We start from the raw sequence: 27592 nt of genomic DNA, 5'->3' as shown, positions 1-27592 counted from the left end.
ACATGGGCTGTATTAACCTACAGCAGAAAAAGGCTTCTTGGTGCTTTTTGAGGGAAAAAGGGGAGGAGGAAAAAGAAGGGAAAAACAAACACTCCTAACTATTTGCGCCAGATAGCTTGAAAAAATGTGGAGAAAAGAGGAATGGTCCAGTGAAAATGCAACCAGAAAGTAAATGATAGAATAGGAAAGATTTGCAGGGAAGCTCAAGTGCGAGTTTGATAAGGAGAGAGCACCAGTATTGTCTTCAGCTTACTTTTCAGTGGCTGAGGAACCCAGCTAACTGCTCTGTATTCTCGGCCCAGTTCCTTCCTCCCCACCTTTAAATAAAGCTCTCCCATCATGCTTATTAACATTCCAATTCATCAAAGTGATTGTTAAAATAGAAAAAAAAAAAAAAGTTATTTCAGCACTAGCGGAAATTATTCTAACGTTACATTTCAATAAAGTGCCCCCTCCCTCAGTCCTCTGTGTATAAGCAATCCATGGGTTAAGTTTAGATCACTAACGTATGTTCTGTGACCCCAGAATGCTTCATCAAATGTACTCATTACCAACTGAGCAAGTGAATGAGTAGTTGTGAGCCACAGTTTAAGCGCTGATGGGATTGTGTGTGAGCCCCAACGTGGCCGAGGTATTTAAATTTTGATTTTTGTAATGGGCTTTGACATGTTTCATTTCCTCCGAGGGAGCACTCAAGACCTCTGAAAGTAAATGTTGCTAAAAAGTCATCAAGGCAGAATATTAAAATGCCATCAAATGAAAATTTCACTAATGCAATCCGGCTAGGCCTTCAGGTACCCGAGCGAAAAGGGGAGTGTCAAAGGTCCCGCTTCTTTTAGTGAAACATTATTTGTTCCTCTTCACTGACTGTTTCTCCAAAATAAATTATTTAAAGTCTTATTTCTTTTTTCTCCTGGGCCCTTTAAAGTTCAACTATGCCAAGAGGAGAAGCAGGGAGGGGGACTGGGGGAAGGAGGTGTCATATGCAGAAATTCAACAAATCACTGTGTGCGCCCATGGAGATGGGTTTAGGCTTGCTGGGTGTCTGTAGCCTTGGTATGGAGAAGCATGGACTTTGGGCTTCAGACAAGCATGGAGCAGGGGCCCACACATGCTACTGCATCATCACAGCTCAAGGGCAGGCTTCATCCTACAAAATATTGAGCACATTTCTCAGGAACAGTGTAATGATGGGAGCAGGGATCTCTCTATTCAGTGGAAGGTGGAAGAAGGACAACAGTGCATCGCGTTCTGTATGAAAGCACAGGAGATTATGGTTTCACTTCCACTCCTTCTCTGCCTGTGTAGATATACTATACACTATAGGCTATTTTCCCGCTGTTCTTCCCGGCTTCCTGCACTGGCTGAGCAAAACTTAAACCCCTTGTTCCCAAGAATCTGGAGGCAAATCAGAAAAAAATTAATAATAATAATGGCTACTTTATTAAGAAGCCTAATTCAGCTGAGCTTCATTCAAACTTTACGAGAAGGATGAAGCAGAGGCACCCTGACCTCATGCAGATCTCTTCCCGGAAGACTCCACCAAGGATACTGGAACAATGAACTCGAGCAGTGGAACTGAGGAGAACTGCACCATCAGGCCAAACACTGACTGACTGAATACAAGCAGGAGGCTTGCTATGGTCAAACTTCATAAAGCTGATTAACACATCTCCACCTGATACATATACCACCAGGAAGAGGGCAAACAGCAACTGTCGGGGGACAGGCAACTATTAAAAGAAGGTTGCAAAACAAGGGTTTCCAAATGATTCGTAACTACCCTTTGTAAACCTCCTACTGATGTTTGCTTTGAGTGAAGGGAGCAAGCGCTTTTTTTTCCCCCCTCTCTTGTAGTCATTCGTGTATTGCTCTCGACCTGATGCAAATTCTGTGCAACGTGGTTAATAAAAGCAAGATAAAAGATATGCTGAAGCAATCTCTCCAGTGGTTCCCCAACTCCTAGAAAAAAAAAAATCCCCTCTGCACACCCACAAAGTAAGCAATCTCATTTCAAAACCCATTCTACCAGTTCCTGACATTGTGCTGTCTGATTTCACATTAGCACGACGGATGGAAACGGCATTTAAGCTAATTATCTACAGGAGACTGAGCAAGGGGTTTAGGTGAGCTCCAAAAATTAAACAGGAAAAAAAGAAAAAAAAAAAAAAAGAAAAAAAAAGAAAAAAAATCTGCTTCCAAAAGGGCTCTGTAAATCCTTCCCCAAAATTTTTAGCTGATAAAAAATAGCCTGGCTGTTTTCTGGGAAATCCCCTGAAAACCAAGTCCCGCCTGGGTGCTCAAGGAGAGGAGTTTACAAAGCGTACACAAATGCCTCCCACTTTTGGGGGATATTTTGCAAACACCTGATTTGTGAGCCATCTGCCAAAGTTGTGGCTCAGATGCATTTCATCTCAATTGGGATTAGGGTGAGTGATCCAAAAATGTGCATCTCAATCTAAATGTTGCGGGTCATGTCCCACGACATTGGTTACCTTGTCTCCTCTGGTATTCAGTATGCAAATGGCATGCAGCATGAAGTGATCCAACAGCAAGATGTGATAGGGAGGGAAAAGATAGGACAGTGTGACAGGGAAAGAGAGAAAAGTGCAGCAGGCTGCGGGGGAATGGAAATGAGATGTTGGGGCAAGGCTGTTCTAGCAGAACAGTGCAATGCTCTATGAGAGATATCAGACTTGTTGGGAGCACATGGCTGAAAAGTAGGTACTGTACTGCAAGCTGAAATGAAAAAATTAACAATATGGTGCCCTAATAGTGATGTGGGCAAGAGAAATCTAAAGTCGTTGGGAATATTTCAGTTCAATCTTAGAGAATAGAGCTCAGACTGGGAGAAAAGAGGGTTCTTTGCAAGCAATGCTACTTTGTTTTCTACTTGCGAGGGTTTTTCTACTTGTTTGTTAACAGAGCTTCGGTTAATCTCAGAAAACTTGGACTGTATTAAAACAAACAAAAATAAGTCTCCCTTGATGCATCCAAGGCTCTTCAGAACCCAATCAGTGTTTTCTTTTGGCTCACTTTAATTTCAGTGTATTTTGACACTGAAATTAAGAGCTCAAGTTCTCACAGACAAAAACAAGGACTTAAAGAATAACATAACATGGAAAAGACAAAACTTGGTTTCTTCATGTGTGGCAGTCATTTTCAGCAATAGTCACAGCTACACAAATGTTTAGGTTGTAAAAGCTTCCTTCGAATTCCATTTTGGTTTAATAGAGAAAAAGTAAAAAAAAAAAAAAAGAAAGAAATCCCAATGTACCAAATTGTTTCTTTTCAAGAATTCTAAGAAGAGCTCAAATATTTTGCTAATTTTCTTATCCAGCTTGCAATACTGTGTTCTCAGTATGCTTTAAGTTGATTAAAGTTCAAGATTCTCAAGAATAAAATATTTCAGTGTGGATTGCTTTTTTCTCCATCTCACTGAGGCATTCAGGACATTAACAAAGGCCCTTTTTCAGTTGGATTCTAAACAGTCTGTTTAAAAAAAAAAATCACAAACAAGCTGAAAAATCAATTATTCACACAAATCTAGTATTGACCGTCTTATAAATTACTCAACCATCCAGTTCTACTCACAAATTCATGTATAAGTCACAGTGAAACCAAAGGAAACTGTGAATATGAAACTGACTGTAACTGTTCAGCAAATCTTACAAGAAAACACATTCTCAAATAAATAAATACAAATCCAGCACAGAAAGTGTGGAGACAAGCAAAGAACACTGCATTTTCACTGCTTTTGGAAACAAATTTTTTGGAAACTCCTGATATCCTCAACAGTGAACAAGAAACCCCAAATTCCCTTCTGCTTCAAAGATCGCTCTCTGTATTTTACGATTAAATTGAGGGGCTTGCGAGCCTCTGTTTTCTGCTGATTTTTCCTGCAATTTTAATATGCTCAGAAAAGGACAAGGAGTCATCTGTAACTGCCATAGGATGGGGAAGCATAGGAATGGCACAGGCAGCCTGCAGGTGAATTTTAACCTAGCTGATCTAAGCAGACATTTGACCTTTGCTCAAGTCTGGTAGTGTTCATCTTCATAGTTTCAGTGTCATCCTGCATTCACCAGGATGATGGTGGAAAAGCAATGAGAGATGCTTGAGCTTCACCCATTTGTGCCCCGGCGTTTCCATGATTTAAATTCCACATATGAACTTGCATATACTCTGATACTGAAACAGTTGGAAATCATTTGGGATTTTACAGATAGTCTTTCAAAACCAATCAGGACTTTTTTTTTTTTTTTTCTTTCCATTTATGAGTTTGTTGCTTTACGGCAAATGGTACAGAAAAGAAGCAAAGTCTCCAGAGATACCATTTTGGGAAAGGCTTTCAGTTGTCAAGGGGAGCATTTGACAAACTTCTATAGCACAAATCCTCTGGCCCTGTTTTATCTATCTTGGCACAATGAAGATTTGATGCTTGCAGAATGTACTATGTTTACTTTAGATTCTCTTCCAAAAACTCAATCAATATTGCAGTCTCACCGTCTCCTTTTATAATTGGCAATTACAGACTGACTGCCTTGACACCAAAGCATCTCCATGTGTGTTGTTCTCTGTTTTCTCTGTTTCCTATGTGTCTGCATGTAGAGAATGGGGCCATCACTTTGGAGTTAGCCATTAACTCTGTACTTGAACTTCGGCCAACTGTTTGCCTTCCTTTGACCTTCATGTATCTAACTGGAAAATGGCTTTTGAAGGAAAGAAAGAAGTGCTGTTTATTACAGAAGGTTCCTAACCAGCAACAACAAAAGAAGAAGGGTTAATAAAGCCTTCACAATTTTCTGTTGTGATTTCTGACATGAAGTTCAGGAGAAAAGAGTTTGATGTTTTTCTCCTGCTGGATCTTGGAATTTCGTATCATAGAAATTGGTGCGATCATATTGGTGCAATACGACGTGCATCCATTTGGTTTGGGAAGCTACTGCTGACTGGCAGTTCCCATAAGACCCATGTGAAATGATGACTGCCTTTAAAAAAATCCCTTAGCATTTCTTTGGACTAGCTTATGTCCTCCACTCAGTATCTGAAATCTGCTTAGGCAGGTTCTGGAAAGAATATTATCCAGGAAGTGCTAACAGTGCACTTTAATTTTCTTCTGGACTGACTTGCTGCTGATACACTCTACGTCTGTTTCTGAGAAAACTGTTTTCTGATAAATATTATTTGAAAGGTTAGTGCCCTGTTGAGGAGAGAGAGACGAAGAAAACTTGTTCTGTCTAATAATGAGAAAAGTGCTCAATGAACTTTTGTACATTTGTACAAATGAAATTTTATGGAGTACTCAAGTTTCCCTAGGTAAAGGCCTTCATTGCATTCATCCCACTAAAGCATTCAGCTCCCAAAAGTCAAAAAAAGCTGCAGCTGTTGTAAACTTTCAGGTTCTGTAAAAGGGAAATCCCATATAAGCACATAGCTCTGATTACATAGACCCAGATTTTCCAAAAATTCCCTTGTATCTATAATCTTTCAGGGTGAGGGAAAAAAAAAAAAAAAAGAAAAAAGAGAAAAGATAGAGTTGCTTGGGGCATTAGGAAAAGGTGAAGAAAACTCATGCTTGAATGTACAACAGCACTAAATAAATAAATACTTGGAACTAACAAATTAAGGAAGTGGTAACACTCCACTGTATGAAAAAGCAATTTGTAGTCACTCTGTCTGCAAAAGGTATATACAAAATAGATGCAGGACTTTAAATAAATGTCATAAAAGGGTAGAGGAATACTACCTTCAAATTACAAGAGAAAACTCTGAGGACCCTTTAGCATTGAGAGAAGATGGAGTCAGAAGATGAACAAGAGTTTTACAAAATAATGAACAGCAGAGAGAAGCAAAATCAAGGAATGATTTATAGCAGGTCCTATACCACAAGAACAATGCAGTGCATTTAAATTTGACAAAGTAAAAAGTTGACTGTTTTCTTGGTGTTTTTCAACTCAGTGGCTTCTTAACCTGTAAGATGCATTGCTGTAATATTTCTTTGGAATGAAGAGCTTTGCAAGATTGAAAAATCCAATCGACATTTATTTTGATAATGACAAAATCTCCTGTTCCTTTTGAACATCTCTAAGATACTTTTTTACCGAGGAGTGGGATAAACCCTCAGGCAGAAGTGTAAACTCTAATTATAGGGGGTCAGGAATAAACTTCTTCTCTTGGCAGGTCATCCCAACATTGCCCACTAGAGGGTCTCCAGGGCGTTCCTTAAGTCATTTGGTCATCCTTAATAGCGAGGAGAGGCCTCATCCAGGATAATCGTTGCTTTTCCCTCCATGTACCAGTCCGTGCCCTTATGCAAGCCATTTGCAAACATCTGCATTTTGCAGAAGAGTCTTTATCTGGGCAGCTTTCCCATAGCAGAAAGGCTGCTTGTCCCTCCATCCATCCGACTTTGCCTACCCAATCCTACAGGCTCACATAGAACAAAGAGCTGCGGGGGAGAGAGAGAGGAAGACATACACAGGGAGTAACAATCCTGCATCCCTTTGCGGGGATTTTAATGGTATATGTGAGGAAAAGTAATAAACGGGACATAGCCCATTAGGCAAGAACAAATTTTCTTCCCATAATTTTATCTTTGTTTAATTGAATATTTAATTAGGATAAATATGAAATTAATTTTTTTTTTTTTTAATGTGTTCAGTACATTTAGCAAGAAGTGTTGATCCCGCTCTGCATCTTGAGAGGCATTTATGCAGACACGGACAGCAGCCATGCCCTTCTTGTCCCCTTCTGTGTGCTAATAGAAGTGAGCGGGTCATTTGGCATTAGCAAAGGAGTAACTTAGCATTTGCACTGAGCTGAATCTTGCCAGACTGTGTGCATATTGGAGCCAGTAGACAGCGGCTCCTTTCACGTTGATGAATGGCTTTTTTCAAGCGTTCTGCTCCCTAGTTATGAGAAGGGTGACCCGGTCAGGAGACGACTTTATGAAGCTATAAAAAATGTATGTCACTTCGGACTCTCTAATGTCACGGGAAAAAAAAGGGAGAGAGAGGGGGAGAGAGTGAGAGAGGGAGAGAGAGAAGGGAGAAAAAACCCAGCGCACAAAAAAATAGCAGGGTAATAAGCCTGTTTTCAATGCTCTAAATAGCTTTCTGTCTACAGCCCCTGTGTAGCCCTGTGAGCTGGGGCTGCCGCTTGCTTCAACAAAGCAGCGAGGGTTTTGTGTGTGTTTAAAAAGGTTGATTCTCTTTGCCTTCCTATCACAGCAAATGCTTATCATGATGACAACAAGGCATTGGGAACGCGGGTCGGGTGGCTGTTACGTCGGCTGCTGCGAACAAGCTATAATGTACATAAAAAAAAATGTAATCCACTCAAGGTGGCTCTGACTTTTAAGTATGCAGAACAGCTCCAGAGAAAGGCACCATAAAAGTAAAGTGGCTTTGAAAGAGCCCTTTCATCTAATATTTTATAAAGTATTTTCTTAGTGTCACAAGGAATAAAAAGTAAAGGGTTGCCAGGTATGTTTGCCCCCGTGCCTTTGGTTTAATACTCTGGAGTTTAAAGATACCGCCGTGTAGATTTTAACATAGATGGCCCTCTGTAGGTCCATAATTTAGCATTCATTGAATTTTCCCATTTCTTTTTAGGCTTTGATATGCATATGTCATTGCATTAGATGCTTCCCCCTTACTCTTGCCCCCTCCACCCACCTCCCAGAGATGTAGTACATTTTATAACTGATGTTAAAATGTTAATTTGCACAAGGTAAGTGGCCCGGAGGATTGAGGGCAGAGGCCTTTTCTTTATTAGGATTTCAATTAGTCACGGGCCAAGTTGGGAACGCCCAAGTTCTGGGTTTGAGCGCAGCCCCTGCCAAAGCTGAGAGGCAAAAGCTCCTGAACTCACAGACCCAACCGTGGGTTCACTTTCCTGTTTTTCCTGGCGGGATTTCCAGTCCTCATCCCGCCCGGCACTGGAACAACTTGCATCCACAGTAGAAACAAGACAGCCTGAGAGTCAGGAGCCAGGCTCGGATAAGTCAGACATTTCTCTATAGAAATTTGGAAACCTCTTTGGTTTTTTGAAAGGCAAAAGTCGGGCTAGGAAGAACACAAATCAGCAGGATTCAATAATGGCAATGTCCTAGTCAGTGTCAAATGAGTGGAGGTGATGCAGGAATGTAACTGGCACCTTTCTGGTATTCTGTGGGATTGGAAAAAGGATGTAGCTTTAATTCATTTAGAAGTCCCTTGAGATTGAATTGAGTCCTAATGAAAGTTCCCATTGAAGTTAATGGACCCGATTCTCTCCTCATTGCAGGGAGTACTTCTAATTAAGTCAATAGAATTACACTAGCATAAAACTGGTATATGTGAGAGGACTAGCAGGTCTTGGGAGAGTTGAACCTCCTAATGACAGGACTAAAATTGGACCCTGAAAATTCCAATCACTTTTGCACTGCAATAAATTCAGTGTAATTGCATCAAAACACATCCAGCAGGCAGTGGCCTAAATTCTGCAGGATTGGTTGTAACTGAGTAATCCCACCCTCTTCCTTCTGGAAGTGAGATCAGGATTTTGCTTTCTGTGGTTGGAGTATAAAAGTAAATACAAGTCCAGAAAAGTAGATGCATTTACTCTGATTATTACTTACTAATACTCTGGAGAAGACACATCTCAAATGATAAGTAAATACAAATCAAAAGGAAGTCGTGGTCACTACTTCCAAATCTTCCTATCTACAGAAAGGCATTAGAAGATATGGGACAGGTAAGGAATTTACTCTGCATCTAGACTGTGTGACAGCCTGGGGCAGCTCTGCCTGCCAACACCAGACCACCCTGCCTTAAGGCCAAAGGCACTTTTCATACAATGAGAGAAAGGGAAAAAAATCATCTCACTCATTGGCCCACTTCTCCTTATTCAGCCTGAGAGCAGATGAGCCTTACCTACCAGTGTATAAGGTGGAGATAGTCCGTGCATCAAATCCCAAGATAGCTATTTCAAGCCACACTCTTTTTTTCCTGCCATACTTCTGTTCTCTGAAAGTGTTTAAGCTTGGTAATGCATAAAATATATATTTTTGCAAGAAAAAATTTTCCCTCCATTTAAGAATTTATTAACAATTTACATAATTGCTTAAGTAATCTGCATAATTGACAGAAAGTTTAATTTGACCCTAGTTCAAATGCAACACTTATGGTTTTAAATTGAAATGGGTATAATTCATTTATGAGAGTAATTAAGCCATAGTGTCTAACAAATACAATGTATGCTGCCTGAGGCCTTCAAGGCCAGAACATGCTATTAGGATGTTTTATTTAAATATGTCAAATCTGTTCATCTCCAAAGCTGCCTGTGTTAAAATATATCAAATGTCTTACTTGACCTTTAAGTTGCCCTACTGAAAGCAGGGCATTAAAATAAAATAAAATAAAATAAAAAATCAGAGGCTTTCCTGCGCGCCTATGAAAAGGCAGGAGTGGTGGAAAGGAGACCAAGGGAGAAGTGCTCTGAATGAGATTATCATCCCTTCCAGCAGCGATGCAGCTTTAAGTGACTGGTTTTGCCTTCATTAAGTGAAATCCACTGCTGTGTGCAGTGCCAGCATACAGCTATTTACAACCACGTAAGCCATCCAAATAGAGCTTAAGCGGTGCAGAAGTCTTTAAGTTGGCCTTCTGCAAAGGACAGCCCAGCAATCCCTGGAAATCCCTTGCTTCCTCTGAGACCATTCCGGTTGTGACAGCTTGTGCTATCCCGAAAAATCCCAACAGCCAGAGCTGACCATCACTCTCCTCCCACATTTCCCTCCTAGAGGATGGCTATTAAGGTTACAGCTGTCCTTTAAGAAGAGATTCAGCAACCGCTGCTCACTCTGAGCAATGCTTTCCTTCAGTTCTACCCTTGTCAAAGTTCTGGCTGCCACTCAAGGTCCCAGACTGACTCAGACTTTGTGTTTCCCTATCTTTGGGTGTTTGTAAATGTCTGGAGCCTCATCAGCTATACTCATTTTGCCCTGAGGGTTGAAAAATGAAAAGCTAAAGATCCTTCTGAAAATCAGGTCCTAAGTTCTATCAAAGTGTAGTACATTTTTAATGTAAGCCACCCTGTTTCTGTCTGTAGGGCTGCAATCAGCACAGTTCAGATGTCCCTTGGGAAGGAAAAATGCTCAAGATTTATTCATCAGGAGGCAGAGTTTTTATATTTGCTTCGGAATTTTTTTATTTTTTATTTTTTTGCCATGTTGATATGCTGAGATCCCTTCATGAGCCTGTAATTTCTCAAGGTTTAGGTCTGGGGCAGTTGATTTCATCTTATTCTCCATGCTGGACAGTTAGGCTGACTCATCCTCTGAGTACTGGTCTAGGCTTGTTAGTGTATGACAAAACCTCAGCTCCTCATTAATTTCAACAAGTTGACAGTCAAGTATTAAATAGCTGATAATCCTTTCTCTAATGAACACTGTCATATACCAGAAATATTAAAGTCTACATGGCACATGCTATCACTGCTCATCTTTGAGGTCAAGAGAAAGGGAACATAAAGCAGGACTTAGGGCTGTGCTTTTTTTCCCCACCGGAGATACGTTCCTAGTGTACTCCAAGTTAGACCCACTCACTTTTCTAATTAGGTTGTTATGTGACAGATACAGGAGAGATGAGATGCAGGATGAATGTATGCCAAGTAGTGATCTCAATTACCAGTTGTGTTGTCTAAAGCTGTGTGATATTAGGGAATTTACTAAAAGCCTTCCATAAGCAAAGAGAATATACAGAACAGCAGTTTTGTCCACTCTTGTGGCTATGTCACTAGTTTCATGATGGATGATGTTTCTACACCAGCTTCTGAGAGTGAGAAGCACAGAAAAAAAAACAGCTTTCACTGAAAAAAGTAGAGATGGTCAAATGAGAACAGTTCAGCAAGTCAAAATGAGTCAGCTGGGCTGCAGTAACCATCTCTGGGTATGCTTTTATCTGAAGGAAAATGCTAGCTTATATTGCATGCCTCAGACTGTCTTGAAAGAGGGCAGGTGAAGTGAATTATTTTACATAAGCCCTAGGCAGAAGAATGCACTTGCAGGAAATCTGCAGCACAGCCGACTCATGGTAACTTGCTACAGTTCCCTGATGGCAATTACAAAGCATAAATGTCTAGTCTGTTTGCATACAGGATGTACAATTAAGAAACACCATCCTAATTAATCCTAAATAAGTACGGTCCATTAATAGATACATGCTTATTGATTAATTGATTTGTTTTTTGAATGTAGACTGAGAAGTCACCAGACACCAGTTATCTTCTTTCCCTGCCCCTAAAATCCAGCTTATAGTTTCACAGTGATCTTCTGGAAAATCAATGTTAGGACAAGAAAGAAGAAATGCTCCATTAGCTGACAAGTCTGAATGACCACGTTCTGCTCCAAAATGGTGGAAATTTGGCAGATTGAAAAATTGCTTATGAGGACTTCAGAGAACAGATGTGAGATGCAGGTTTTGGATAGAAAAAAAAAACACTTCTTAAAATGCTGTTTGTTACATCACCAGATTCTCTTAAACTGATATAAGTGGGTTAGGAATGTCAAAGGCAGTAACATGTAAGAAAAGAGTATAGTATATTGTGGTTTTAAGAAAAGGTCACATTTAAATGTCAAAACGAGGCCTGTTTCTGCTACCACGCTCTTAACAAATGAATGGGATGTTCAAATCTGTTTAAAAAAAGAATTGCAGGCTTTTGCTAGAGTTCAGCCCCAGCTGTGAGGGAATGCTGCAGGTGAGACTTGGCTGGAGCACCTGGCAGTGGGGACAGGAGCAGTGTGGCAGGAGGCTGAAGGTCCTGGGATGCTTCCTAGTGGATTCCCATCACAATCACCAGGTTGGCCAGGTAAGGCTGCCTGAAAAGCCTGCAAGGCAAACTGACCTCGGTGTAAGAATCAGGCCATTGCATTTCTCTCTCCAAACATCTTTGATTCCAGAACATCTACCCAGAATCAAGCACCATGAGTGAATTACTGATCATCATTGCTGATCTAATAATAATCTCATAAATAATACATCACGTTCAGCTTCAAGCAGCCATGCTGGCAGCATGAAGTACTACTAACCCCGAAGGCACAGATCTCTTTTGAAGGGCCTCAGTTGAGCTTGTACAGTTAAAAGTGCATGGGTTTCCCAGCATTTAATTTGCAGTTTCCAGGTAGCCACCTAGATAGCAGTTAGACTATTAGATAGCACAGAATACTTTTACATCTGTTGTAATTCTATACCTAATAATATATTACACAGAAAATATTTTACCATATATTTTGCTATGTAGGACAAAATCTAATATTGTACGTTCTAGAAGAACAAAATCAGAAGTTATTTCCTGTTATATGAAGGTTTAATGAAGTCTTCATTTATAAGCCTATAGTTCCAGTCTGATTAAAAGGGAAGGTTTGTGATTAAAGCAGTCAATCAATTGATCGATTCTTGTTCAGCTCATTCCTCTCTCAACGTTGCTGGCTGGATTCAGCACTGCATGTTTACCTTTTTAGTCTATGTGGAAAGCATATCTGTGTGTGAACCTACAGCCTGTTGCCATACATTACTACCCTGCCACCCCCTATTCCCTGCTGTTACTTTCGGTATAAAGTAAGATTGGCTACACAGGCATCAGCAAGATAGACCTAGCTAATTAAAGTCTTGCTCCTTGTGGTGCTTTGCTTACCCCCTGGGCAAGGCTGCCACATGAATGTCCATGAGATGCTCACCAGCAGCAATGGAGGAGTGTCTTGGTAGAGTCTGAGCTTCTTTCCACATCCTTTCACTTCAAACAGTGTGGAGACTAACCTGAGATACTTCTCCAGACCAGGCTGCCATGTTCCTAAAATACCTTTACTGTGTAACTCCACCTTGTTTAAAACTGAATTAAGCGATTCACACCACTTTGTTTGGCACCAGTGTGAAGGAAGTCATCATTAACCAAAAGCCAAGCGTGTTTAACATCTGAGAGATAGACTGTTTTACCTCCCTTTTCACAGCCCATTGCCCCAGAAGAAATTGTACTGAAGTCTTTAAAGCTTCAAGAAGCAGATGCCACATAATGAGAAAGGCAGTGAAAAAACTGAGCAGGAAGAGGGTTGCCCTAGGAAAACTGAACTATTTGACAAAACAAAACATTAGGACCAAATCCCACAGTCTGAAGTTTTGCCTACTTGCTTAATTTTTTGTCCTTTATAGCATTGCTCTTTTTTCTCCATCATACACTGGATTCTTTCCTCGTGCTGTGACAAATTATTGTGTATGCAATAATTACAAATGTAAGGGCAGCTGACATCATCTTGACTTCCAAATACCTGATGGAGCACTTGGACACACTAGTGACCTTAAATACACTCCCTGAGAGTACAGTCTGGCCTCTAGCTTTTAAGTGCAGGTGATTCTATATCATTTCATTTTGGTTCTAGCTGGGCTTGGAATTTGCATCCCTGTGCCATCAGAATGGCCTGGAGTTTCTTAATTACCAAACAAATGGAGAGTAGCTGCTTGATTTTGACAGCTCCTTTGTGTATCATTCTTCACAGAACATGAATGATTAATGGAATTTTCCCAACACAGTCAAAGTTGTTTACTGATGGAATTAAAGCTGAAATTGGCAGTGCTCTTTAGGGAGGACTTTTTCTATAATGTCACCAGACCTGCCAAGAGCCCCTAAAAAATAGGGACAATTAGTGATGGGTCAGAAGGATTCTGGGTATTAAAAGGTTTGGTTTTCTCTAAGGAAAGTGAAAAGGAGGGGTGGGCAGTGAGGTGAAAAAAAAAAAAAGAATAAAATCCTTAAAGCCTTTCTTTGATTTTCTTCATAGCATAGTATTCTTGGACCCATGATCTTCTATTAAAAGGAAAAATAGTTAAAGTACAGTCTCTGAAGATAAGAAGTACACAGAAGAAGCCAGATAAAGGACACCAATTGTTCTGTTGCCATTTTGAGCATTAGAAATGGCTGGAGAAGCAACTATCTGGTGAAGAAGGCAATTGGTACTGGTAGACAGAATGGAAGATGGTTGGTACTTCTGCCACCCTGCCATCTGCATGGCCTGAGGAGATGATGTCACTGTAACTGTACCAGTCTGGGGACGCTGGGGATGTGCAGAGGAAGCAGATGGAGAAGAAACTTGTGGTCACAGCATCTAATGACAGCATGAGAGGAAACCAATTCCAATGAGTAAGGCAAGGCTGTGAAGAAAATCATCTAGAATTATTCTGAACACATTCATATGTATTCCTTTTTTTTTTCCGTATTTTCATCGTTTGCCCTTACATTGCCAGATTCCACAGGCAGAAAAATTTGTGGGAGTAATATCCTCCCATCAGCAGTGGTTCATCTGGGACACACTTACGAAGTTCATAAGAAAGGCAAGCCCTACGCAGCATGCTCAATGTTTAAAGTGTTTTATGAATAACTTCACACCAACCCCTGGAGATAGTTAGATAAGCACGTGATTTATTTTTATTTCCATTTTCCAGATGGAGAAAAAATGGTGGAATGACCTTCTAAAGGCCGCAGAAGGAGTTGAAACTGAGATGAGATCAAGGAGCTCCTGACTACCCTGCCCCCAGGGAAAACATCAGATTGTTCTGCATCTCTCTTCTGCAACTATTGTACTGACAAAGCCCTTTTGCCACACTCATGTAAGTGTGTCTACAAGATGGATTTTTATGACTGCAGTGAAATTTGGGAGATGGCCGGGACACTCTGGTTTCCAGCAATCCCATATCATACTTCCCTCATGTGCTTCTCTCTCTCCTGCCTCTAAGTCTTTTTCAATAAACAGGCAAAATTACCCATGAGCAAGGCTGTAAGGGACAGTACAGAGCCAGTGAAATCATATGCCTCCTGTGCTTGTATAGTTAGCAGCAAGTGTATATAACACGGCCCTGCCCTTCCTCTTCTAATGAAAGTGGCTTGCCACCAGGTAGGTGATCCGCTGCCAAAGGAGATTAATCTCCGCTTTTAGAACATGTTTTGGGGTTGGAAGGGATATCAGCAGCTTTGATATGTTTTTAACATCATCTAAAGCGTAGCCAAGGGATATAATCGTACCCTTGAGAGAGCCAAGGTACAATACGTAGCTAAGTGCCTCTAATCCACAGTAGCATGATTATCTATTGATAACTGCCTCCTCCCCTTCAGCTGTCCTACTGATCTTGAGTTTGGTTAATAAAAACAAATGAATTCAGCATACCACAGCAGAGAGTAACGAACATGTTATTGGGGTACTGGGGCAGGGAAAGGTTAACTGTTCTGTTTTGTTTAGTTTACTTTTAATGCAAAACCCAACTGGCGCGGTGATCTCCAGATATGCACAAATACCAATGCCAGATATTCACTCACACAGACAAAAGTAATACAAGTACAAAAAGGAAGGCTGGGGTGGAGGAAGGGGAAATGGCTGGGGCCAAGAACTGGAAGCCAATTCTTGCCGTGATGTTCTCTTACTGCCTTTGTGATCCTGAGCAAGCCTTAGATTAAATTTAATAGTGAGGACTGGATCCAATGTCTGATACTAATTAGAAAGCAAAAGGCCCTTTCACCTTCCGCTACTAAATTTGCCTGAAGTTATTTATCTGTAGTTAATTCTGTACTATTGTATCCTAAAGTCAGACTTCAGGACCGATGAAGCCCTGTAGTTGCAACTGACATCTGCAGGATATTTAGTTTGATAATATTGCTCATGATAACTTCACGGATCAATTTTCATTTTTTTGTGATTAAGGAAAAGCTTGTTCTACACCACCAAAACAAAGTTACGAGAAGATGTACAATTTTGTATGCTTTTTTAAGAAATGGAAAATCTTCCAAGCAAGGCTCAAGAAAGAGAATCACACCATGAGTCAGTGTTGGAAATACAGACTGAAAAATCAAGTGCAGACTTTGCATTATCACAGATAATAGATGGTGAATAGTGCACTCAAGTTTAGTGACATGCACTTCAGCTGTGCAGAGTTACTCTTGTTAGACTATTGTAACATGAAAAGGAAGGTTCACATGGTACAGCAAGATGGTAGAAACAGATGTATGCACCACCCGGCCATTCATTTGGCTTTTGTTCTTTCCTCACTGGGAATTAAGCTGAGGAGTACAAATGCTCTTCCAAGATTTGAAAAGCATCTGCAAAAGTTAGAAAGACGTAGGGAAAAAAAAAAAAAAAAAAAAAAAAGACAAACAAAAACACAAAGCAGCTTATTTGTTCATCCATCATATTTTCCAGGCAACTGCTCTCTTGAGGAACATGCAAACGAATAGCCAAGAGTGAGTGGCAGAAAAGATACACGTATATGAAGCAAGGCATGTCTTGGAGCTGCTTTCATGTTCTTTCCTGATGCTGGCAAGGGTGGGGCAGAAGTCTGGGAAGAGATCAGTTGGCCTGGGAAGGCACGGACCCTACCTAAGGAAACAAAAATTCCCGGAGGTATGCCTTGTTCAGCCATTGCAAGTGTCCTCAGAGGTCAAGAACCACTACCATGTTCATTTGATGGCTCTTAAACTACATTAAACTGTCCAAAGGCACCCAACCAAATGTCACAGTAAAACAAAAATCAATTGATTTCATGCCCAGGCGATACTCATCACGGGCTGTACTTATTTTGGATAAAGACATACAAGGAAGTTTTTTTAAAAGAATGCCCTGAAGGTAACAAGCAATTAGGGAGATATTTTAAAAAAGCAACCACAACACTCTGGCATAAGGCAGCCATTGCAAAAAAATCCCAATAATCTGATCTCTAACAAAGGAGGGCCTGTCAGGTCAGCAACCCAGAACTGAGGTAAGGGTTTCATATAACAATACTGCTTGACGTGGTATTCATTTTCAACCCACAGTGGTAAAAGTTCAACCTAACAGCAGCTGTCAAATACCTTTGGCTAATCCCCTGTAGCTGCTGTGATACAATTTTGGTGGTGTAAGACAAGGCATCACCTGACCCCAACAAGGCCACAGCACTGTTAACACTTTGCCTTTGGGAGGCACAGGAGTGGGTCAGAGTGGCTACAAATTTCCCTTTAGATATTTAGGAGAAAGACCTCCTCACGCTGCAGACCACAGCTCTGCTGAGCTCCGTGCCACAGTAGTGCAGAAATGTGTTTCTTTCCAAATCATTAAAGCTTGGCACTTCAGAGCCGGGCTCGAGGGAAAATGTCCCTGGCTCTCTGTGCTTTCCCTCCTGTATTTCGAAATATAGATGCTAAGCTTCAGTGCACCTTCCTGCTGGATTTTCAAACAACTTGGTGTTTTACAGGCTTCAGGATATTATAAATATTGGCGCTTTTTTTTTTTCTTTTTTTCTTTTTTTCTTTTTTTTCCTCTGAGCTGTTCAGGGCTGTGCAATGTACTGTGAGTACCAGGATGGAAAGAGCCAGGTTAATCAATCTCACATCCCAGCAAACCCCAAACACAGACCTCTCCACAGGAATAGAACATTGCCTAAGGGTTAGAGAAGGCTACTGGGACATCTCTCCCCATCAGCCTCAGACCTCTACTTTGTTCTTACCTAAATACTACATGTGCTAATGCTTTCTCTGTGAAGCAGGCTACATGGTGCTCAATAAAAGTTAATCTTTTGAAGGCCATTTGCATGCAGACAGAGGGTGGCCCGACATATTGTCCAAGCAGACTTGAAGCCAACAGTCAACATCATCCTGATACGAAGCAACTTGCAAGAAAAAGAAAGTAAAAAGCCTGAGACCAGTGCTGAAGATGGCCAGCATAAGGTGTCTTGTCATCTTGCATGTAGGCAGGTAAACCTCATAAAGAACCAGTACATGAGCAGACACCGTGATTCCATCCTGATATTTTTTACCATAAATTCTATTGAGCTCCATTTTATTCATCATCTGCACCTGAAAAGGCTTTTCAGTGTCATCTCAGATTAATTCCCCTTGAGTCTTCCTTGATGAGACATTCCACATATCCTAAATTCAGGGTATGAAATGAATGGAAAGCAGGGATGAGAAATGCCCTCTCTCATCGCAGCACTGTCAATGTCCTGAGCCTATGCTACCTTTCAGGGGGAAATTCAGACAAAGCTGATGGATGTGGCCAGCAGTCTCTGCATGTCTAGACAATCTGCATAGTTTTCCTCATCCAGACAGGCAACTCCGAGACACTCAAGGCAAAACACTTTGGGGTGAGCTTTGAGTTCTTTCAGTAGCTCTTCAAGTCTCACTTTAACCTCAGCCACCTTCTCTTTGTATTTATTGGGCTTGAACCCTTAGTTAATGGAAACTTCTGAGATTGCATTTGGCATTGAGGACAACCCATACGGGCAAAGCACCAGAGAATGAAGTGTTTCCTAACTCCATTTCAGAGCAATTTATCTGGGAAACACTGGCAGCACTTTTTCAACTGTGATTGGGCTTATTTTACGCCCCAGAACAACCAATGTTCTTCCTCTTAGTTTTGTTCGTTATTTAACTGGCCATCTAGCCTACAGACTTCTCCATTTATTTGCTGTTCTTACTTTGAATTAATAATGATAATAGCTTTAATAAAAATAAGAAAAAAATCAACTCCTTTTTTCTAAGGTACACAGCATTGTTCCACTTGATTGGCTATAACAAACTCAACTCCTTTGAAAGTAATGGAATTACATTGCTAGCACAGTTCACTGGTCTGCCTCATTTTGGATAATTCATCTCTCTTAATGTCTCAGTCACACTGAAGCACAGCATCACTTGCTAAGCTGTGGGAGCTCAGCATTGCAACCCAGCAGTTCCAAATCTCAGCCATGCCCTGAAAGCACCAAATGCTCAAATTGGTATAACAAGAGCAAGGACTCATTCTGACTGTGTGATGCAAGTATTTAATTGAGAATAAAGGGGAATGCAGTGGTTTATTCAGCCAAAAGTTACCTAAGGTTTAGAAAAGCACCTGTTTAAAAACTCAACTGAAAATTTACCAACTCCACCTTCCTGTATCAGAGTTCAGGTATTTAAATCAGAGTTCACAACCAGATACCACTAAATGGGGCTAACTACTATACTTGCATGAAACAGCCCAACATCTCTATCTGCTGATAAAAAGCATGAGTTCAGAGAATTTCAATTTTTAACAGGGATACTGCTCTAACACAGGGCACTGAGAAATTCATCAGGCTGCCAGCTAGCTGGGGATGTCCTCTGCCATGTCTAACATAGTGTGTGTGCATTAGGAAAGAAGTCATATTTAGCACACCACAATTTACCTGCATGATTAACCATTGACGGTGTTTTGGATGTCTAATGAGATTATATTGGGTTTATGTACAATTTCTTAAGTAGGTTGACTGATAGATTGATCAAGGGTAGATGGAATCTGACAGCAGAATATTATAGCAGAATTCTTCGGTGATGGATGAGCCCACCTTGACACAAACTCCAAAGCTTCGCCTCTTAGTAATAAATCTCAGCGTGAAGTCATCTGTCTCTGACCTGAAGCTTGAAATCAACAACTCAGGATACTGAAGTTTCATCCTCTTTATGAACATTTAAGTTGCCTCAATGGCATAAATACACACCTCTCACATTCAATCTCTTTTAATAGTGGCAGGCCTTAAGTTGATTTTATTTTTTTTGTTTTACAAAAGGTGGGGAATCACAACTGATTCTTTCTCCAGCCAAGGAGATCACTGCTAATAGATGACATTCCATATGATGCTTAATGAGCCATGATTGGGATAGGTGATGGGAAATGGCACTTTGGATTGATTTAGAAAGGATTCAGTAGGCAGTACACAACTCCACAAACAGCAGCAGGTCTTACATGGTGCCATAGAATTATATAACAGGAACCTCAAATAAAGCTTTCAAAACGCCTTGCTGACTTGGGAGTTTAACTCCCATTTTCAAAGCCAGATTCTGCAAAATACAGCTAGTGTAACAGAAATGCTGAGTCATGTCCTGATTGAGCAGTGATTGAGCACCTGGTGGGAAGGCAGGGCCAACCCAGTGGAGCTCAGGTGCATGCAATACAATGCAGTGCAATGCAATGCAGCTGAGCAACCGGAAGGAATGGAGCCAGGATCCACCCCTTCCCAGACCTCATATAAGGGTTGGCAGTGGAGGTAGGGATGTCTTTCTGGAGATTTCTGTTTACTTGAGGTCTTTTGGAGGTGAGTAGTTTTTTCTTTTTCTCTCTTTTGTTTTTGTATGTGTATGCACAGCTGCTGTATTTGGGCTACTCCTCATTTGCTGCAGTCAAAGACTTTACTACCATGCTATTGTAATTGTATTTTCTATTACTTAGAGGGCTTCTTAAAAACAACAATGTGAGTAACTATCAGCAAGAGATTACCAGGCTTACAAAACAAAGTAAAAATTTTCCTGAAGCCTTGTGTACTCTTGAACTCAAAATTTGTAATACAGCTTTCCTTGTTCCTAGGCTGTAGTATGCATAGAACATAGGATGGTTCACTGTGGTGTTCATACCATTTAGAATTAGTAATCTAATTTGCCCAGGACTTGATCCCAGGCTGCTGAAAATAGTGCTGCCCTATTTTTTACAAGAGATTTAAGCACCTAATTCTTATCAATTTCAGTAAGATCCATGCGTGTGGGTCCTCAGATCGTGTTTACTTCCCCTCATCATGTAAAAATGTGAGGTTGTATAATGGAAGCTCTCTAAATCCTGTATTGGTAGACATTCTGGGTACCCACGGCAGCTCACTGAGTTAATTAAGTAATGCATTCAGGTGACCTGCTGTAGATGTCTTCATCTGTCAGAACCAGGAAATGGGGTAGCTAAGAGACCATTCTGGAATATTCTAAGATCACAGCATTCTGATATTTAAGGAGGTTAATGTAATACTAACAGGGACCTGATGGAAGAGTTTGTAAAACAGATGAACCCACCTGAATTCTGAGAGTTTGAGCAGGCAGATTCTTAACCTGTATTCAGTACTGCTTTGAGTGTTTCTCCTCTTTAAATAAAAGGGAGGAGATTACCAGGAGATAGCTGTAATAGACAGCTTTTTTCTGACTAGCATTCTTGTTTGCATCTTCTGGGTTTAGGATGGCTGATAACATACCAATGTCATGGCCAATGAGAAAAACCAACTTGGAGGGCAAAATTCACCCCCCAACTAGCTCCAGTAGACCTGAGTGCACTCTGAGATTTTATTCCCGCTAATATCAAAGTCTAGAAACTGACATAGCTGTATTATTGTCAACCCCTGTAGTGAGGCTGGGAAAATAGGAATAACAGTTGAGATAGCCCTGTGTGAATAATTCATAGGGAATAATTTATTTGATGAATTGACTTTTTTTTTTCCTTCCCTTGTCTGTGGCCCTATCCACAAGAAGCCTCTGATTTTTCTCCCTTCCATTGTTGCTCAAATTGAAAATATCTGCTGAATAATTTCTGAGGATAATTCTTGTTCTGCAAACTTGTCCCTGAGCAGTTTGCTGTGAACATTTGGTATCTGAAATTCCAGTGCTCGTCAAACCCACAGATCTCATGTTGTTATTTCCCTTTTTTTTTTTTCATAAAGGGAACATATATTTGAAACAGTACATTTTCCACTTAACTATTGGCAGTTAGGAGTCCTTTAATGTAGCGTTAAGCTCGGCAAGGTGTGTATTTGATTTAAGACCTCAGTACTGATTTGCGTGAGATAAATAACGTGTATAAGGGACGGAAATAAGGCTTTTCTTCAGGGATTTTCTTATCAATCTGCAGGTGCCTCCTACTTGGAGCTTAGCTACCCAATAAGAGCTTGAGAAAGCCATGAGTCAATGGGAACAAATTCTGGTTAAAAGTGGAGCAAGTCAAACCCTGTCACCCTCCTCAGCAGCCCTGGGTTGAACAGAACCTCCACCTCACCTGGAGCTGGCCTGGGTCCCAATGACTTGTCCAGCCTGCTGAGCCCAACGCAGAAATAATACTAAGAACTTGGTGTCTTCAGTGATATAAAATCATTATTTTACAACTCCCACCGTGGCTTCTGAATGCTTCAGTGCCAAGCAGCTCCTCAATTCCCTCTGAGGCACAATCATTTGTTTACTTGCTCCACTCATTTCATTCTGCACTTGTGTATGGCAACTACAAGATGGCATGTCAACTTTCAGAATCTGGGGGGAAAAAAGGGAGTGAGACAGTTAAAAGTTCCAGTCCTAAAAGCTTTTGACACATCTTTCTGTCTCTTCCTGTCCATGTAATCAATCTTCTAAGTTTCCAGGAGCAGCGGAGATTTTTAAAAACAGCTGTAATCTGTGGTCATTGATGGTGGGGTAGATTGTTTGCCAAACTATTACCATAACTGTCAACCAAAATCAGAAAAATAATCTCATTGTGCTGGACAGATGCCTTTCCTGCATTATTGATATAGTCGCTGCAGAGTAATAGAGAAATATAAAGCATTGTTCTATTTACAAAAGGAGATTGGCCAAGTCCTTGAGAGTGAGCAGGAGGGACAGGCACTTAAAGGAAGTGAGATATAGTCAACTCAGTAAAAGTTATGTGTCAGGGTCATGTGGCCTCCATAGTCAGCAGCAGAATCTCGGTTTTCAATAGCTTTTCCTCTCCTTTCTCACTTTCAGATTTAGCTTCATAGCTTAATCTCTGACTAAACGAGCTTACTAGTGCTTCAGTGCAGCACCATGGAATTCACACGGCTTTTCCCCCTTGCCTCTGGCTGCCCCAAATGCATCTCAGAGATTGCTACATTACCAGAAAATGCAAAAAAAAAAAAAAAAAAAAAAAAAAACACCCAAAAATCCAGTGTATTCCCCATGCTCCACTTCACGGTGAGGATAAGCAAGTCAGCACTGCACATCAGTGTACAATACAGGAGAGTTTTTGTTTGCTTGCCATCAGGATACCTCTGAAGACACTTTGCAATACTCATATTTAGTTCATTGCTTTTGCAGCAAATCCTTAGGCAGATGGAGCAGCCAGCCTGCATTTAGCCACAGCGCCCACAGAGTCTTTTGCTGTTACAAATGTTTGTATATAGAGAGGGCCCAATTTTGCTTCGGAATCTGCTACAGTGAACCCATAACCCCAAGTTCCCCATTTATAGCACAAATGAATAAATATCTATATATTCAGAGGACTGGAGGTGGTACTGGAGCTTCTATTTTCATCTGAACAGCAAGCAGGGGTCAAGTAGAGTGAAAGTCCCGTGATCAGCTGAGGACAGGCTATGGGAGATGGGTGGTTTCATGTCCCTTTTTACTTTCTTTTTGAGTTTTAATTTATTTTTAAATTACTTCACATTTCACTACAGTGCAAAGTTGTTTTTTTTGTTTTTGTTTTTGTTTTTTTTTTTGAAAATGAATTTATTTATTTTTTTTAAAGCAGGAGTTATCAATATAAGTAGCCCTTCATTTAATTTGTAAAGAGAAATTGGCTGTTACAAAATTACAGCAGTTTTTAGCTTGTTCTTATTGAAAAGCAGCTACACAATATCCAAGCCTCATTTTGGAAGTAACAAAAGTACTCTTTAGTAACTTAATGTTTTGAGGAGATACATGGCTTTTTCCTTTCTTTTTTGGGACAAAAACATACAGATGCACTCTTTGTCTTACCACAAATAAAGATGGAAATAAAATCAGTTCATCAAATTTGGTGTAATGAGAACTATTGTCATGATATAAAACTGATTTAAATAACAATGAAATTGCTTTTGCCCCAGTTCTAGTGAAATGTCTGTGTAAGAGCCATCACAGTGAAGTGAACCAAAACAACAACAAAAAAAAAAAAAACAGGGCTAATTGGAGGACAAATTCTTCTTGGTTAGTACTGGTCAATAAATAGCTCAGGCCCAGCACGTGGGCTGTAAAACATTTGTTGCTTCCATATGAGAACAACTTACTGTGAGCGAAATGCCTGACTGGACTCATGCAGAAGAATAAACTGTGGCCAGGAAAGGAGTGCATGAAGCGTCCTTGAGTCTGTGTTGGTCTTGACTCGCATTCTCTGAATTTCAAATTGTATTCTACTTCTGGGGTGCTCCATGTCCATTAGCATGTGCCATGGCTAAGTAGTTTGACCCAACTGTTTGGTGCACTGCACCACCAGTGTACATCCACTGGCACCATATGAGTGCATGTGCACAAGTAGATACCAGTTCCAATAGTGTTCTTAATTGAAAAGCATAAATTTGGCCTGCTAAATCTATTAATGATTTGTTTTAATTAGGAACCCAGCTGCTTCCTGAGATTTCACAGTCTGGGTTTCAGAACTTTAACCATACTGAAAATGAGTCTCAAGTGAGTTGCTTTGAGTCCTTCAGCTCAGCATTTTTACCAGCTTCTTGGAAGAGAGATGTTTCAAAAACTTTCCACAGCGTGCTTGTCATTCCTCCTCTGTCCTTGGCTCAGACTGACACACAGAAGGCAAAAGCAGCCTTGGGATTTTAAGAAACTCATGAAGATGAGGATTCCTTACAGAATCATAGAATGGCCTGCATTGAGAAGACCTCAAAGATCACCAAGTTTCAACCCCCCTGCTATGTGCAGGGTACCCGAGCACTAGACAAAGGTGCCCAGAGCCACATCCAGCCTGGCCTTGAATACCTCCAGGCATGGCACACAGAGATCCACAACCTCTCTTGGCAGCCTGTCCCAATGGAGACTAGTTGAAGTCCACTACTGGTCTTATTAATGTGATTCGCAGAGAGGCTCACATCTGACCAACTTACTGCCACCCAAACCATTCCTTCCCCAGCATAGAGAGTGCAGTTAATTAATCAGACTTACTGGTAGGTAATATCACTGTTACTTTCTTTTGTCTGTATCTGCAAGTTAAATTTGGGACAAAGCCTGCCAGATTTAAGAATCCCATCTTGCAGCTCAAAGAAGCCAGGCAGTAAATGTCAGCTTTTCTTCGGACAGTTATTTAATGAGATCACACACTAATGAACTTCAGGGCATTCCAACACTCACTCCTGCTATGTTTGTATTGCCACTGCTAGCCAGTTGCTAAACTGACAAAGCACACATTATGCTGGCAACAGTGTATGGTCACTGAAAGCAAGTCATCCTCCCAAACAGCCCAAGTTCTTCCATCTTCATATATGACTACTTTTATAGTGCTTTTTTTCTTTTTCTCTTTACAACCTAATGCTGGTTTAGTGGCTGACAGCCATACAGCTACCTAAGACTCCAGCTCAGGGAAAAGTTATGAGGAGAAAGCAAAGTCAAGAGAGGCAGCAATGTTAGCCAACACCTGAGCTGCTGGAGGGACAAAGCAGCTCTGGTTTCAACTGTGTACTGTTCCTCACAGACAGATCCTTGCTTTGCTCCTGTTTGGAGGCCCAGGTTTTCTGAACATCACCTTTGAGCAAAGAGAATTATCTGTCTGATGGCCTCTTCCATCCAGCCTAAAGGTGAAAGCTGGGGTAAGATATCTGTTTCAGCTTTGCATCTGCTGCTCCAAAACTTGTTCAAATAGCTCAACTTGTGACCACGTTAGTTTATTTTATCAATCAAGCTTTGATGCACTGATAACAAACATATCAGCAAAACTCTTGGACATGCTCACTAATAATAAACAGATAACTAAACTCTAACTGAGTTTGTTGGAAAATGGGAAATGTTTACTCCATAACATATTGCTGATAAAGTATAAAAATAAATAGTGAAATATTTTCATATATACCCTAAATATGACATCAAATAAAGCATTCTAGCCTGCCCATGCAGGGGGGAGACCAAAGAAAGAAGTTCCATGCCTATAATGAGTTCCAGCAGACCAAACACAGAGAAAATCTAAGGACTTCACAGAGATCCATTGATCAGATCTACAGGCACAGTTCTAAGATCCTTCTCATCCATTTTTTTTTTCCTGTCATGATACTCTGATGTGTTTTTCTCTACTCTTAAGGTCTTGACATTACATGAGATGCTCAGGCTGCATTAAAGATCTCTAGTCTGTACCCTGTAAAAGAGAAGCTTGAAATATAAAAGTTGGGGAAAAACTCAAATCTTTCTTCAGTAATTATTTCGATATTATAAACCTCAGTATACTAAAACCTGTCTTACACTTCTGGACAGAATATATGCCTTTATGAGTTTTATATACTTCAATATATACCATCATATAGCTCTGAATTCTGTATTTCTTTTTGAATTATTACTTCATTTTCCCAAATCCAACACAAAATTTTTCAAATACAGATTTCTTACGATTTTTATTTGGCATTATAAAATCTACCAATTAATGGGAAGAACCCAGCAAGGACATGCTCCTTTTAATTGTTTTGTCTTTAAATAATGTCATATTTTGAAGGCAAAAGAAGGAATGGCTTGAACAATCCCACTGAATCTGATGTCACATTGTCTTCGGACTTCAAAAAAACGTTGATAGCCTTTGCTTTGTAGGCCAATCTTAATTATCTGGGTGGTTCAAGCTCTCGCTCATTAGGACACTTAATGGCTTTCTTAGCTGTGTATGCACTGAACTCTCAGCTGCTCAATCCTGCTGTTTGCCAGTGCTGTGGCTGGGGAAACTCCGCACACCGGTGAACTTACAGCAGTGTTGAAACCGGACAGGGGAAAGCTGGGGGCTGGAAGAAGCAATGAGCAAGCTCTTGGTTCCAACAGCTGTGTCCAAACCTCAGCAACAAAGCCTTGAGTTACTGCATCGAGAAATTTAAAGCCTGGACAAGAAAAGTGGGAAGGGGATGGGTTTGTACAGAGAAAGCTTCCATGTATGCCAGCACGAATTATTATTTTTTTTTTCTCTCAAAAGCATAAACACATACCTGTGGGTGCCTAAGTTGTAAAATGCCTGCTGATTCAGGAGCGCTTACAGGGAGGGGACACTTTGCATATTCATTGGTGTGCGGCTGAGATTCCCTCCTGCTGATACTACCCTTTCCCCCTGCTCACAAAGAGCTGCTTTGCCACCCTGTATGAAGTCTTTGTTGGCTCGTTTACTAAATCTTCAGCCTGTCTGCTCAGGGTTAAGTACCCTCAACTAAGGTATGATCCTCCACCACGTGCTCTGGTTCCAGGCTTGACTCATAAGTAGAAGAGTCCTTAAGCCTCAACAAGCAAATGATTGAAAACTCAGTAAACAAGCTCAAGAGGAGAAACTCGGCAAGTCCAAGTTTCCAGCTATATCAGAATGAAATGCGTTTTATAAACATATACTTAAAAGGAGGCTTTCAATGACTTTGCAGTGATTTACACTATGTATATGTTGTATCTTTCAAATTCTCTTACCATCTTAGACCACTTCCTAGTCAAAGGTGCGTTTAAGTAAAATTCAGTCAGGTTATTACAAACCCATAATTAAATATGGAATCCACTATGCAGAATTGCTCATTTTTCGTCTAAAAGAAAAAAATATTTATTAAAGAAAGTTAAGTGGATTCTTTTTTTTTTTTTTTTTTTTTTTTTTCCTGCAGTCTATCAATATAAATGTTCTGGAGGTATATTGGATATAAACTTACATAATCTTGGGTATATTTAAAAGTTTCCATGGAAACCGTTTCTTTGTCAAAAGAACAACATTGCTTTGGGTTATTTGTAACTCACACCTGGTCTCATCCAGCTCACGTATCAGGACCAGGAGGTTGACTGCTGCTCACCAAGCAAACTGACTTGAGTGCTTTCAGTTTCTCACAGCCAGAACAGAAGGAGCACTGTCACATTCCTT

General features: G+C 40.5%; 1 long non-coding RNA gene across 5 annotated transcripts in view; it reads right to left on the bottom strand.

The window, feature by feature from the left end:
* The window catches only part of LOC128075164 (uncharacterized), a 175721-nt gene that overhangs the window by 60976 nt on the left and 87153 nt on the right, over positions 1 to 27592 (bottom strand). For 2 of the 5 annotated variants that reach the window (XR_008203677.1, XR_008203679.1), the window contains exon 1: positions 12679 to 12794. The exons of 2 other annotated variants lie outside the window; for them this stretch is intronic. This is a non-coding gene — a long non-coding RNA (uncharacterized LOC128075164). Of the gene's footprint in view, positions 1 to 12678; positions 12795 to 27592 lie in introns of those variants that run through there. One more of the 5 variants, XR_008203681.1, reaches the window with a different exon arrangement.

The sequence above is a fragment of the Tympanuchus pallidicinctus genome, unplaced genomic scaffold, assembly GCF_026119805.1.
Source record: "Tympanuchus pallidicinctus isolate F22 unplaced genomic scaffold, pur_lepc_1.0 scaffold12, whole genome shotgun sequence".
NCBI lineage: Eukaryota > Metazoa > Chordata > Aves > Galliformes > Phasianidae > Tympanuchus > Tympanuchus pallidicinctus.
This window is presented reverse-complemented; position numbering and strand designations above follow the sequence as displayed.